Source organism: Lactuca serriola, chromosome 5 (assembly GCF_051521515.1).
Source record: "Lactuca serriola cultivar US96UC23 chromosome 5, Lser_US96UC23_V15, whole genome shotgun sequence".
NCBI classification, from domain to species: domain Eukaryota; kingdom Viridiplantae; phylum Streptophyta; class Magnoliopsida; order Asterales; family Asteraceae; genus Lactuca; species Lactuca serriola.
The window spans coordinates 362,734,734-362,746,513 of record NC_136412.1 but is presented as its reverse complement, the minus strand read 5'-3'; positions in this window follow the sequence as shown (position 1 = coordinate 362,746,513).

Below are 11,780 nucleotides of genomic sequence, written 5' to 3'. Positions count from 1 at the left end.
ATATATATATATATATATAACGATTATAAAATTTTAAAATGAGTCAATAATATCTTATTTTTATATGTTACTCTCTTAAAAATTTGTTATAACGATTCAAGGAGTTATATGTATTTGTGTGTATATACCGACAATGTTATCAATTGAGTTCAATATGGATTTGGTTTCATGTCTACCTTAAGTATGCTTATTTTTCTTGCATATTTCACTTTTAGGGGAGATTGGTGATTTAACTATAAAAAAATAAAAGGTATTATTGAATGTGGAAGAAAATGAGTATAGAGTATGCACGATGAATTAATTTAGAGATTGTTTAGGCTATCAGCCTCATCCCACATCGCCACAAAAATAAAGTGCTTAGCCATAGAGAGTTGTATAAAAGGACAAGAATCTGAAGAGCCATTGAAACCAAAGTGTGCATCTCGCTTATGAAAGTGTGGTCCCATCTCTCTACTCTAGTTTAAAAGTTAAGTCTTTTTTATGGCAGGCCGGTTTTTTTTCTGGTAAGACCAGACCGGTTTAGTCTGGTTTTTGTTTGAACCGCTGGTTTTTTCCGGTTTGATTTCAGGGTGGTTTTTGTGCTTTCAAAAACCGATATCCACACCAGTTTCCGGTTGAACCGGCCAGTCCGGTCCGGTTTTCAAAACCATGGAAGGTAGCGCCTAGCCCTCGCCGTTGAACACAAAGATGGCCCATGTTGCGACCTCTCGCCCTGAATCACCAACTCTCCCCCACTTGGGGTCCTGACACGAACCAACTGCTGCTTACAATCGATCACCGCCCCATTAGGGCTCAACCAATCCATGCCTATTATGACTTTGTTCCCACACAAAGGAATGGGAACCAAATCCACGAGGTAACGCTCACCATACATCCTCAAGACACAATCTCTGTAAACCTCAAATGTCGGATGGATCGGTCGTCAGCACTCACGACCTCTAGAGGACGATCCAACATGTCTGAAGACTCAGCAAACCTCTTGATGAGTGCAAGAGATACGAATGATCGGGTAGCCCTCGAGTCAAATAACACCTATACTGGGATACCATTCGCATGGAACGATCCCATCACCACATCCGGTGCAACACGCACTTCCTCGGTGGTCAGCTGGATGGCTCGGCTCCTCACCACTGGAGCATATGGCTTTCCCTGTCAGCCATCCGTGATCCACAGGGTCGCTGGAGCTGGCGCCATCACTGGCGCTCCTGGTGTCAATCTCGGGCAGTTGGCCTTTTTATGGCCCTTCTGATTGCAATGAAAGAAAATTAGGTCTAATGTCTAAAGGATGGGGGTAGGGCCAGTACAATCCTTGCTATAGTGCCCAGTCTTGCCGTACTTGTAGCAGCCCGATCCCCCTAGCTCTGCAAATTCCCTCGTGTGGCCTGCCGCATTTCCCACAGTGGCTTCGACCCTGCTGGCCCTTCGACCTCGAGTCAAATCCCTTGGGTTTCTTCCCAGAAACTCCGGTCGTCTGCCCAGTCTCCGCCTTCCTCTTCCGGATGTGCTCTATATCAATCTTCCTCTCCCTCGCCCTCTCTATCATGTCATCCAAGGTCAGGCATGCCGAGTAGCTAAAATATTTCCGAATGTCAGCTCTCAACATGTCGTGGTACCGGTTTTTCTTCATCTCCTCATCCCCCGCGTACTGAGGCATCAGTAAGGCCCTCTCCCTGAACTTGGCGGTAATTGTCACACCCCCAAACCGGAACGGCGGAAACGTTCGGGGGCGGATGACTTCATGTGGTAATGTAACAAATGAATACACAGTAAAGAAAGCAATACAACCATCATATATATAATTGAAAGTTTACATTGTTAAAAGGTACATGTTCAAAAACCAATTACAATATGATGCCAAAATATGAATTTAAACTGGCGCCGCAGCGTCCCTTCTTCAAAAGCTGTTTGTTACCTGTAATTACTGAATCCCTGGGACATACAAGTAGTTTTGAAAGAGTAGATCAACATTTAAGCTGGTGAGTTTCATAAGTATTAAATGACAATGTGTTCTATGAAATGAAATGTTTTGTTTTTGTTTGTTTGTTCCTAGAAAATCTCATATTTTCTACTAGTATAAATGTAGCCTTTTATCAAGACCAATGTTTGTTTCTAGAAAATGTATGTACGTATAGAATTTCCAGTACGTCTGAAAAACCCCGTAAATCAATGTATTTTTAATACCCCATGTGAGTTTTTATAACCATGTTATTGACTAGGAATGCCTATACGCAACGTTCTTCAGGCGTTGGAATGTTCTGACGTTTGTCACCCCAAATGGTGTACTGTAGCTAACAGTCAGGGCGCGGGGTTGTCAAGCCCGTATAGATCTATACACAAACACCATTCTCCCCCTCCAAGGGATTTTGGAATATAATACAGGACTTGAAATGTGTACTCGAACGTACGTGAAGTTGATGTCTCACAAAACTTAGTATAAAAACAGATTTACGTGTAAAAATGTTCTTTTGTTCTTGTATGTGAATGTGACTTCTTGAAAATAGTGTTTCTAGTATGTAAAAGTTCGTAATGTTCTCGTAAAACTATACATATTATAGTTTTCTTTAAGTGTGTCTCGTTTGTATAGTAATCCCTAGTAAAATACTCACTTGTTATGAAAAGTATAATTTTTATAGTGCCAAGATGGACACATATACATACAGTATAAGCAGGGTGTTTGATCTATACATATATAACAACATTTTTCATTTCCAAAGATATGATGTTATCGTGATATATTTTTGCATACGAAAGTTTCCCTATAATAGTTATAAATCACATATGATTCCATTCATAAAAAGTGTATAATGAAACTTTTTATAACACACGATAATAATCGTGTGTTTTACTTGTATTTCACCCCTTAAAAGCATATAAAAGTATTTATAAAATATTTAAAAGTGTGGATTATAAGGGTATGAACGTACTTGAAAGATCGGAAAAAAGGCGAGATGAAAACCGAGCAGAATTTCGACTCGAGAAAGCGGATTTTCTCGGGATTCTCGGGAATCTCGGGAGCACAAATGACCTTCGGGACCTGAGCAAGGAAACCAGGGCTTCGGGATAGTACGTGCACGGAAAACGAGGCAAAAACACAAGAAAAATGAGAGGGAATGGCTCTTCTCTTCGGAACCCTCGCATCCCTTTTATAGGGGGTGGGAACCGCCTCCGTACGCGGGGCATACTCGAATATGTTGGGCGTACTCGTGTGTCACGCATGAGCGCATCCTCGACTGCTTCGGACTCCGGATGGGACTGGACATAGGCTCGCATAGGGGGCGGCGTGGACGATCTGAGGCCTAGGCCTTGAGTACGCTGGGCGTACGAGCGTACGCTGGGCGTAACTCGGATCGACTTGGTGACTCCTCCTTCGGATAATACCAAGGTTAAATAATAAAATTTATATTTTAATTATTTAATAAACTTCAAAAATTCATATATTCTTCATACAAACTCCGTTTTCGACGTTCTTTATATCCACGCGTAGGTGAGACTACGCTCTACAACTTTCGTTTAGATTCCGTCGTCAAATTTTGAAATTATTTTTATTATTTATTTTTAAAAGGTCGTGGTAAGAAAATTTCGTTAGAAATTCATAACTCCATTATCTGACGTCTGTTTTTACCAGACTTTTTACCGTTGTAATACCATTGTCTAGACCTTCGATCTCATTTAGGTCATTCTGGCCAAAAGTCGCTCGATCTCTGATTCGAGTTTTTAGCTGTCTGTCGCTAAGCCGAACTTGGAAAAATCATAACTTCATTATATGAAGTCGGATTTGGGCGTTCTTTTTACGTACGATCACGGTTTAATGACATCTAACATAGTAGGTAATTAATTAAAGACTTTTTGGACATTTTATTTTCGAAGTTAATTTCATTATATCAAAAGTGGTTACAATACTTGACTTTTTAGGTCATTACATAGAGTTGAAATACCGGGTTGTCACAGTAATCTTCTGTTGGATTAGTGTCTAAGTCCATAACTATTTTGGTATGTACTTGACCCGATGGTGCATGGTCCTTTTGGGTTGCGTTCACCAAAGCAACTTGATAGGATGAATTATGGAGAGAAAGGATTAAATATGATTTATTAATATATTATGAGAATAATATATTAAAGGAGAAATCATATTCTTTAATTAATATTAGTCAAGAATTAATAAGAATTAAGTTTGTGGCTAAAAGAGATTAATTAAACTTAAGGGACTGGAATTGTAATTATAAGATAATTGCAATTGGGCTATGGATTACCTTATAATATAAGGTTGGACGAATTCTATGGGAAAACCCATTAGAAATCGTCCAAGGCTTATTAAAAAGGGGTTCATGGGTTGCTTAGGGCCTAAGCATCCAAATTAGGGTTTCCTTGTTAGATAACCCTAATAGCCTCACTATTTAAAGGACCCTTAAGCCCCAAAAACGTGGTGAACTTGTTCTATATTGTTTGTACACGTTTAGGGTAGCCTCCTTCTCTTCTCCTCTTCATCCTCTTGCTCTTGGTGTTTGTGAACCATTAGAGGAGTGACATTTGTGACTCTAAACTTTCTAAAGTCAATACAAGGAGGATTTGGGATTGTTATTGCTACATAACAATCAAGGTAATAACTTAAACCCATTCTTATGTTAATATGATTACTTGTATGCTAGAACTAGGGTTTATAGTCTTGGATGAATTGCATGTATAATAGAGAAACCTAGATCCAATCATTAGGGTTTGTATGAGCACATAGGATGTTCTTATTGCCAAAACCCATCAGTGGTATCAGAGCCATGATTGGTTTCTATTGTATTGATGCCTTATTTGTTTGTTCAAGTTGCAAAATTCGATTTTGGTGAATCTGCCTGATGAACTCGGCGAGTCCCATTGTGGACTCGGCGAGAAGGCCCCTACTCGGCGAGTCCATAGGGGTACTCGGCGAGTTCGAGCGTCAGAAAGAGGGGATTTCAGGATTTCTTGCTGTTTTTCTCATGGATACTTGCCTTATCTGTTTTAGATCATCAAAATTCGATTTTATACATATTTATGAGTATATCCTTGATTAAACAAAAGATAATTACCAATTGATTAGATAATAACTTCCTTATATGATTAAAGTTGATTATTTGTATTAATTGGGTAACTTATTTTGCAAGAAATTGAAATTAGGTCAAATATAGATAATGATAAAATTAATTGTTTAATTTATATTATTTGTTATTTGATCCTTGTGTTATGAAAAGTTTCAATTTTCCCCTTTAGGTTTTATAGTTGAAATTTGAACTCAAAAGTTTTGTTTTGAAATTTAAATAGTTGAAACCCTAATGTTTTGAAAAGGCTTCAAAACTTGCCCTCAAGTTTTGGAATTTAAATTTTGATTAAAAGTTTAATTTTGATGTATATTTAAATTCTAAACCCAAATGTTTTGAAATGTTTCAAAACTTGCCCTCAAGTTTTGGAATTTAAAAGTTGATTAAAAGTTTAATTTAGGAATGTTAAATTCTAAAACCCTAGTGATGTTTTGAAAAGTTCATATCACACCCTTATGGTTTTATTAATTAATTAAGGTGTATAATTAAAAGAGGTTTAATAAATCCATAAAGTTTTGGTTTACAATTTAATTAAATTAAAAGTATAATTATTAAATTTGACCACCTAGTATTTTAAAAGTGTAAAATACAGCCTATACTATATATAACATTAAAAGTCTAACATTATATATATGTATGAGTGAAAGTCAGTCTTACCGTTAGTAGGCCTCATTCACGAAGCTGGCCTATAAGGGGTGTTTAAGGAAATTGCCTATAAAATGGCGATTGAATGGGTATCCACTCTTACCCACTGCACTTTTGACTAGTGAAGGGTCGTTAGCCGAACGGGTAGGATATGACAAAACCTTCCATTATAAGTATAATGAAGTACAAAAGTAACTAAATGTTTTACAAATTCCCAATCTTAGTTACTTTAGGCAAAAGTGAATTGATGCAATTCCATGAAATTACACTTTGTACCCTTGTGAAGACGTCAGTGGAGCATGTGTGGTTTACTGGCACACTAAATGGTTCTAAGCAAGGGTAGCAAAGGGTGACTCAATGTTTGTCATAGTTCGGTGGAGCGTGTGTGGTTTACCGGCACATCGAATAGGTTACTGTAACATGTGGGGGCACCATGTAAGTTTGCATGGTTATTCACACCCGCTTTGTGATCCTCGGCATCCCAGTCATAAACTAGAGGGGCATATCGAGATTTAAACATGCCATTGAAAAGTTCAATGAATCTCAAAGTATCTAGGAGTTTTCATAGATTTAAAACTTAAATTTCTTTTTGTTTTTTCATGGTGGAAATTAGTGAATCATCATTCACTTACCTTCAAATATTCTGCAACTAGATTACGACATCCCTTTTCTAGGTTGTAGCGTATTGTGTTGGGTCCTAGCCTTAATATCTCATTTGGGTGATTTATTGAGGACTTAATCAATCAACTAACTTGAATTGATTTTTCTCCCGTTTTGTAGATGTCAAAGTACGACAACTATGGTCTTCCCAAATCCCGTGGAACAAGCATTCCACATAAAGATGATATTCCACGATTCGATCGAGGAACAAGATATCATGCTTCATTTCTTCTACCTCCTCCAATTATTCTCCCTAACCCACAAGATCGAAGAATTGAAAGGTTCAATGTCACTAAAGCCCTATTGGAAATGAAACATGAAGATGGTAAACCCGTGTGTGCCCACATTCTAGGAATGAAATCATACATCGATAGGTTAATAATGTTGGGTGCGTCATTCCCTGATGAGTTGGCTATAGGTTGGGTTCTACAGTCACTCCCTGAATCATATAATGAGTTCAAAAGAAAGTATTATATGATGGATCATGACGCAAACCTCATTGACCTAACTTACATGCTCATTGCTGCTGAATCAGAAATGATTTGGCAAAGCAATGGAGCATATTTGTTGGGAAAGTCAACCAACCATGCTTCAGAGGACGTTCTAGGAGAACCGACCTGCGTTTGCTGCCAAGAGAAAGGGCGTTGGATACAAGTCTGCCCTAAGAGCCTGAAGAGTCCAGAAGATGGGAGAGTCAAAAAGTATGGTTGTGCTTCAGGTAAAATCCACTATCTAATTCCATTAAGTTCCTATTCGTTGATTCTTAATACATGATGTGATAATATTGCATTTGAATGTTTTGCAGGATCGGTGAAAAGAGAGGAAGCTTGATGAAAGAGCAAGATGAATCTAATCACGAAGAAACGGATCTCGATTGCATGGATTTGAAGATTAGATTTTGAGCTTAGAAAGTTATGATAGAGTTGTTAGGAATCTTCTTTTGACTACATAGTTTTCAGTTGATTTTGCATTGTATGGACAAATGTTTTCCGCTGCTTTTATGAATAAAATAAAATTTTGATATGACTTATTTATTTATTTATTTATTTCCTTGCAATGAAATCATTATGAAAATTGATGTTTGCATATTTCTACAACGAATGGATAAGATTCTTAGTTATGTTAATAGTGGAAATGTCAAGAATTTACCAAATAAGGAGAGTTTCTCATCGGCCTAGTTTCAATTGGACAGAAACTTGGAATCATGCAACTTGGTTTCACGATGAATGAGAAATTTCATATTTGGAAATTAGACTAATTCGTTAACAACGTGTCAAGTGAAAGACTATTAGATCGAGTACACAAAAGTTGTGTGTTGATCAAGTCCACCACAAGGGTAACAAAGATATTTGTCATGATTTACTAAAGGATTAGTAAATATGATTATGCTTATAAGATTAAGTGTAATTCTGAATTGATTGAAAAAGGTTTAAATCAATAGCAGAACGAATAAGAAGAATCAAGTAGGCAGAAAGATAAAAGTTTCTCTATTCTAAGAAGAAGGGAGAGTACCTTTTATGCTTTATGATATGACTTAATGATTAAGAACCATATCTCAATTGATCCTCTAAATAAATCTGAGTACAAGTGTATGTATAAGAAGAGGAATCAAGAATTGAAGAAATGGTTAAATCAAGAAGTCAATCATACTTCATTCCAAAACAAGTCTTAGAGTTAAGATTGTGACATTAAGTGACAAGTCTTAGGAAGGTTTATAACATTCATCAAATGTAGAATTTGGAAAAAGGCTTTCCTATTCTCACACATTTGAAATTGGAAAGTTGTGATGTCTTGGATAAGACAAAGACCAACTAGGACCAATTTTATGAAATGTTTTGTCTTGATAAAGGCTACACTAACTCTTGAATATTTGTTTGTCAAGAAATGTTTATTGACAAGAGAATCTTATATGTCAAGGAGTCAGTGGGAGTCTTAATGGTCTTGAAAGGCTTCAAGAACAAATCAAGAATAAACCTTATCGATCATCACTAGCACACGAGTAGAGATTTACAACCTATCGTGTTGACATTACCTTGTTTCTGTGCCGTTCCAATTGAGTTAATTATGCATATGAGCCCTATGAGTTCTCATTTGAATGCATAAAAGGCAAGGACCTTGATCAATTGAAAGTACATTGATAGGAAAGGGTGAGCTGCTTAACTACTTGGAAGACATGGTGGGCAGCTGTGTTACCATAAGGCAAGAAAGTTCGGTCCATATGAGTTTGAATTTGTCGTAAACTTTGGTTTTGACAAATTCACATGGATAGGAACACATACACCATTAAAATCTAAGTGTCATAAGATTCCCTCCTTCATGAAAATGACTGTGAGGAAATGCTTTCACTAAGAAAGATTTTAAGAAGATAGTGATTGTGAAAATTGTATTCTCGAATTCGATTATGGTTACGGTATCCCTTTCCATGATTCGAATTATAAGATTTGACAATTAGTCTAAATTGTTTAGACACACATATGAGCTATCTAAAGGAAAGGTGTATAAGCTTAGATAAAGGATTATCAAAGCATTAAGTATTAAAAACATGAACTTAAGAAATTCAGTAAGTATTGTTTTTCTGAAAGTTAAGTTGTTTCTGAATACATGTCAAAGCTAGTGGGAGCATAAGTGTTATGTTTATAATAATCATTGTGATAGTGGGAGCATAAATGTTATGATTGTATGATTATTAAGACAAGTATTGCAAGTTAGCAATATTAATTATAGAAAACAAGAGTTATACTTTGCAAGGTCGCAATGGTTGTAAAGTTGTTTTGCTATAATTAAGGGAGAGAATATTATGCTTCATTTCAAATCTAAAGGCTTAGGTTATGGAATGTTAATAAATTTAGTCAATGAAACATAGTGCGTTCTTAAAATTCGATTATGATTACGGCATTCCTCTTCCTATTTCGAATTGAGAGAACGTAGCACATAAAATATTATGGCAGAAGTTTGATAAAGTATCGAATCTTTATGTAAGACATTATGCATCGTGTCGCATACGCTTCGGGTATAGGATCGATGGCAAATGCTATAATATTTGACCATTCTAAAAATTTTCCAAATGTCTAGTGCATTTAGAGGGAAAAGGACAAGAATCGGTTTTGACTAAGATAATTAAACAACTATCAAAGGACAATCCAAAGTTCGTCGAGGATTGGTCGCTTGTGAGTAGTTGGAAGCATGATATTGGATGGATCATATCGACATTATTATGAATAGATAAGATTCTATTGAGAATGAGTTGTCATATGGTAAGTATGGAAAGGTTTCCATATTGGGAATGGGATATTGAGAATCAAAAGGATCATTGCATAAAATGTTAGAATCTAACATATTCCATAAGTGGCAAGAATTTGATATTCTTTCATTTATGAAAATGGATTAGGAGTTGTGAAATGAGTATGATTGGGAATGTGTTCATTTGATCTATTTCACCAAGTACGAACCGTAGTTAAACATTGTGTGCATGCTAAAAGCATGGGACAAGTGTTGTAATTCAAGTAATAAGTTGATTAACCGAAACAACAAATAATGAGTAATCGATATGGTGATAAATAAAAGGTGTTTTATTTATACTCAAAAGGTTTGAGGCCATATGGGATTAGTATTATTCTTGTGTTTCACTTTGCATGTTTTGACTTCCTGAATAATTTAATTGGTTGAGAACAGTCAAATTATTCAAATGGGCCACAGTCGTTCATATGTTGGAAGTAAATATGAATGAAGACTATCATGAATTGGTGTGTGGATTGTCTAAAGAGAATTAGACATAAGAAAGTGTTTGCTGCAACGTTCATGAGTGCTTATGAATATGATTTGAGCATTGGATTAAACCCACGCTCACTTGGATCACTTCATGGATTGTAGCACGAGTGATTGGTGAGACGATAACATCTTATATTCTTGAAACCGAGATGTGTGAGTTGTATCTTGCGAGTCGGTTGCACATTGATAATATGTAAACGCACCAGTAACTTGGTGTTATAAAACATATTGTTGTGTGTGATTTGGTGAGTGAGTGCAAGCGAGCATTGAGTCAAATTTTATCCGTTCCTTTTATCCAAAGTAGGATAAAAGCGATATCTATGGGCCCCTCGATGATTTAGAGATGGCACCTAAGTACTTGGCCAAGCCGGGACTAATTTGATGTGTTCAAATTGTAGTCTGTTGTTAGTCGTCATAAATCTGAATTCGGGAAACAGCACATAGACAGAGAGAATGATTTAGATCCATGTCTCAGTCTATACGATATCTAGAATGGAGGAATATATGATCCCTTATCTTAAGGACACGCGTATATGATAAGATCAGAGTTGACAGCGGCTTTGGAAAGCTACGATTGCAGATCAGGATCTGAAGTCATATGCAGAATAGTTATTAGACTTATCCAAGTGGGAGACTGTTGGATTAGTGTCTAAGTCCATAACTATTTTGGTATGTACTTGACCCGATGGTGCATGGTCCTTTTGGGTTGCCTTCACCAAAGCAACTTGATAGGATGAATTATGGAGAGAAGGGATTAAATATGATTTATTAATATATTATGAGAATAATATATTAAAGGAGAAATCATATTGTTTAATTAATATTAGTCAAGAATTAATAAAAATTAAGTTTGTGGCTAAAAGAGATTAATTAAACTTAAGGGACTGGAATTGTAATTATAAGATAATTGCAATTGGGCTACGGATTACCTTATAATATAAGTTTGGACGAATTCTAAGGGAAAACCCATTAGAAATCGTCCAAGGCTTATTAAAAAGGGGTTCATGGGTTGCTTAGGGCCTAAGCATCCAAATTAGGGTTTCCTTGTTAGATAACCCTAATAGCCTCATTATTTAAAGGACCCTTAAGCCCCAAAAACGTGGTGAACTTGTTCTCTAGGGTTTGTACACGTTTTGGACAACCTCCTTCTCTTCTCCTCTTTATCCTCTTGCTCTTGGTGTTTGTGAACCATTAGAGGAGTGACATTTGTGACTCTAAGCTTTCTAAAGTCAATACAAGGAGGATTTGGGATTGTTATTGCTACATAACAATCAAGGTAATAACTTAAGCGCATTCTTATGTTAATATGATTACTTGTATGCTAGAACTAGGGTTTATAGTCTTGGATGAATTGCATGTACAATAGAGAAACCTAGATCCAAGCATTAGGGTTTGTATGAGCACATAGGATGTTCTTATTGCCAAAACTCATCATCTCCGCCACTGACTCAGTAGTCTGTCGCATATCCAAGAACTCCCTGGCTAGCTACTGAATCTCCACAGCTGGCACAAACTCAGCTCAAAATCTGGACACAAAGTCCGACCAGGTCATAGCCTCAATGGTTGGGGCTCACAACGTATCACTGACTACCACCAGTCTCTAGCCCTTTCTCTCAAAAAACCATTCGACCCGTCAGGGCA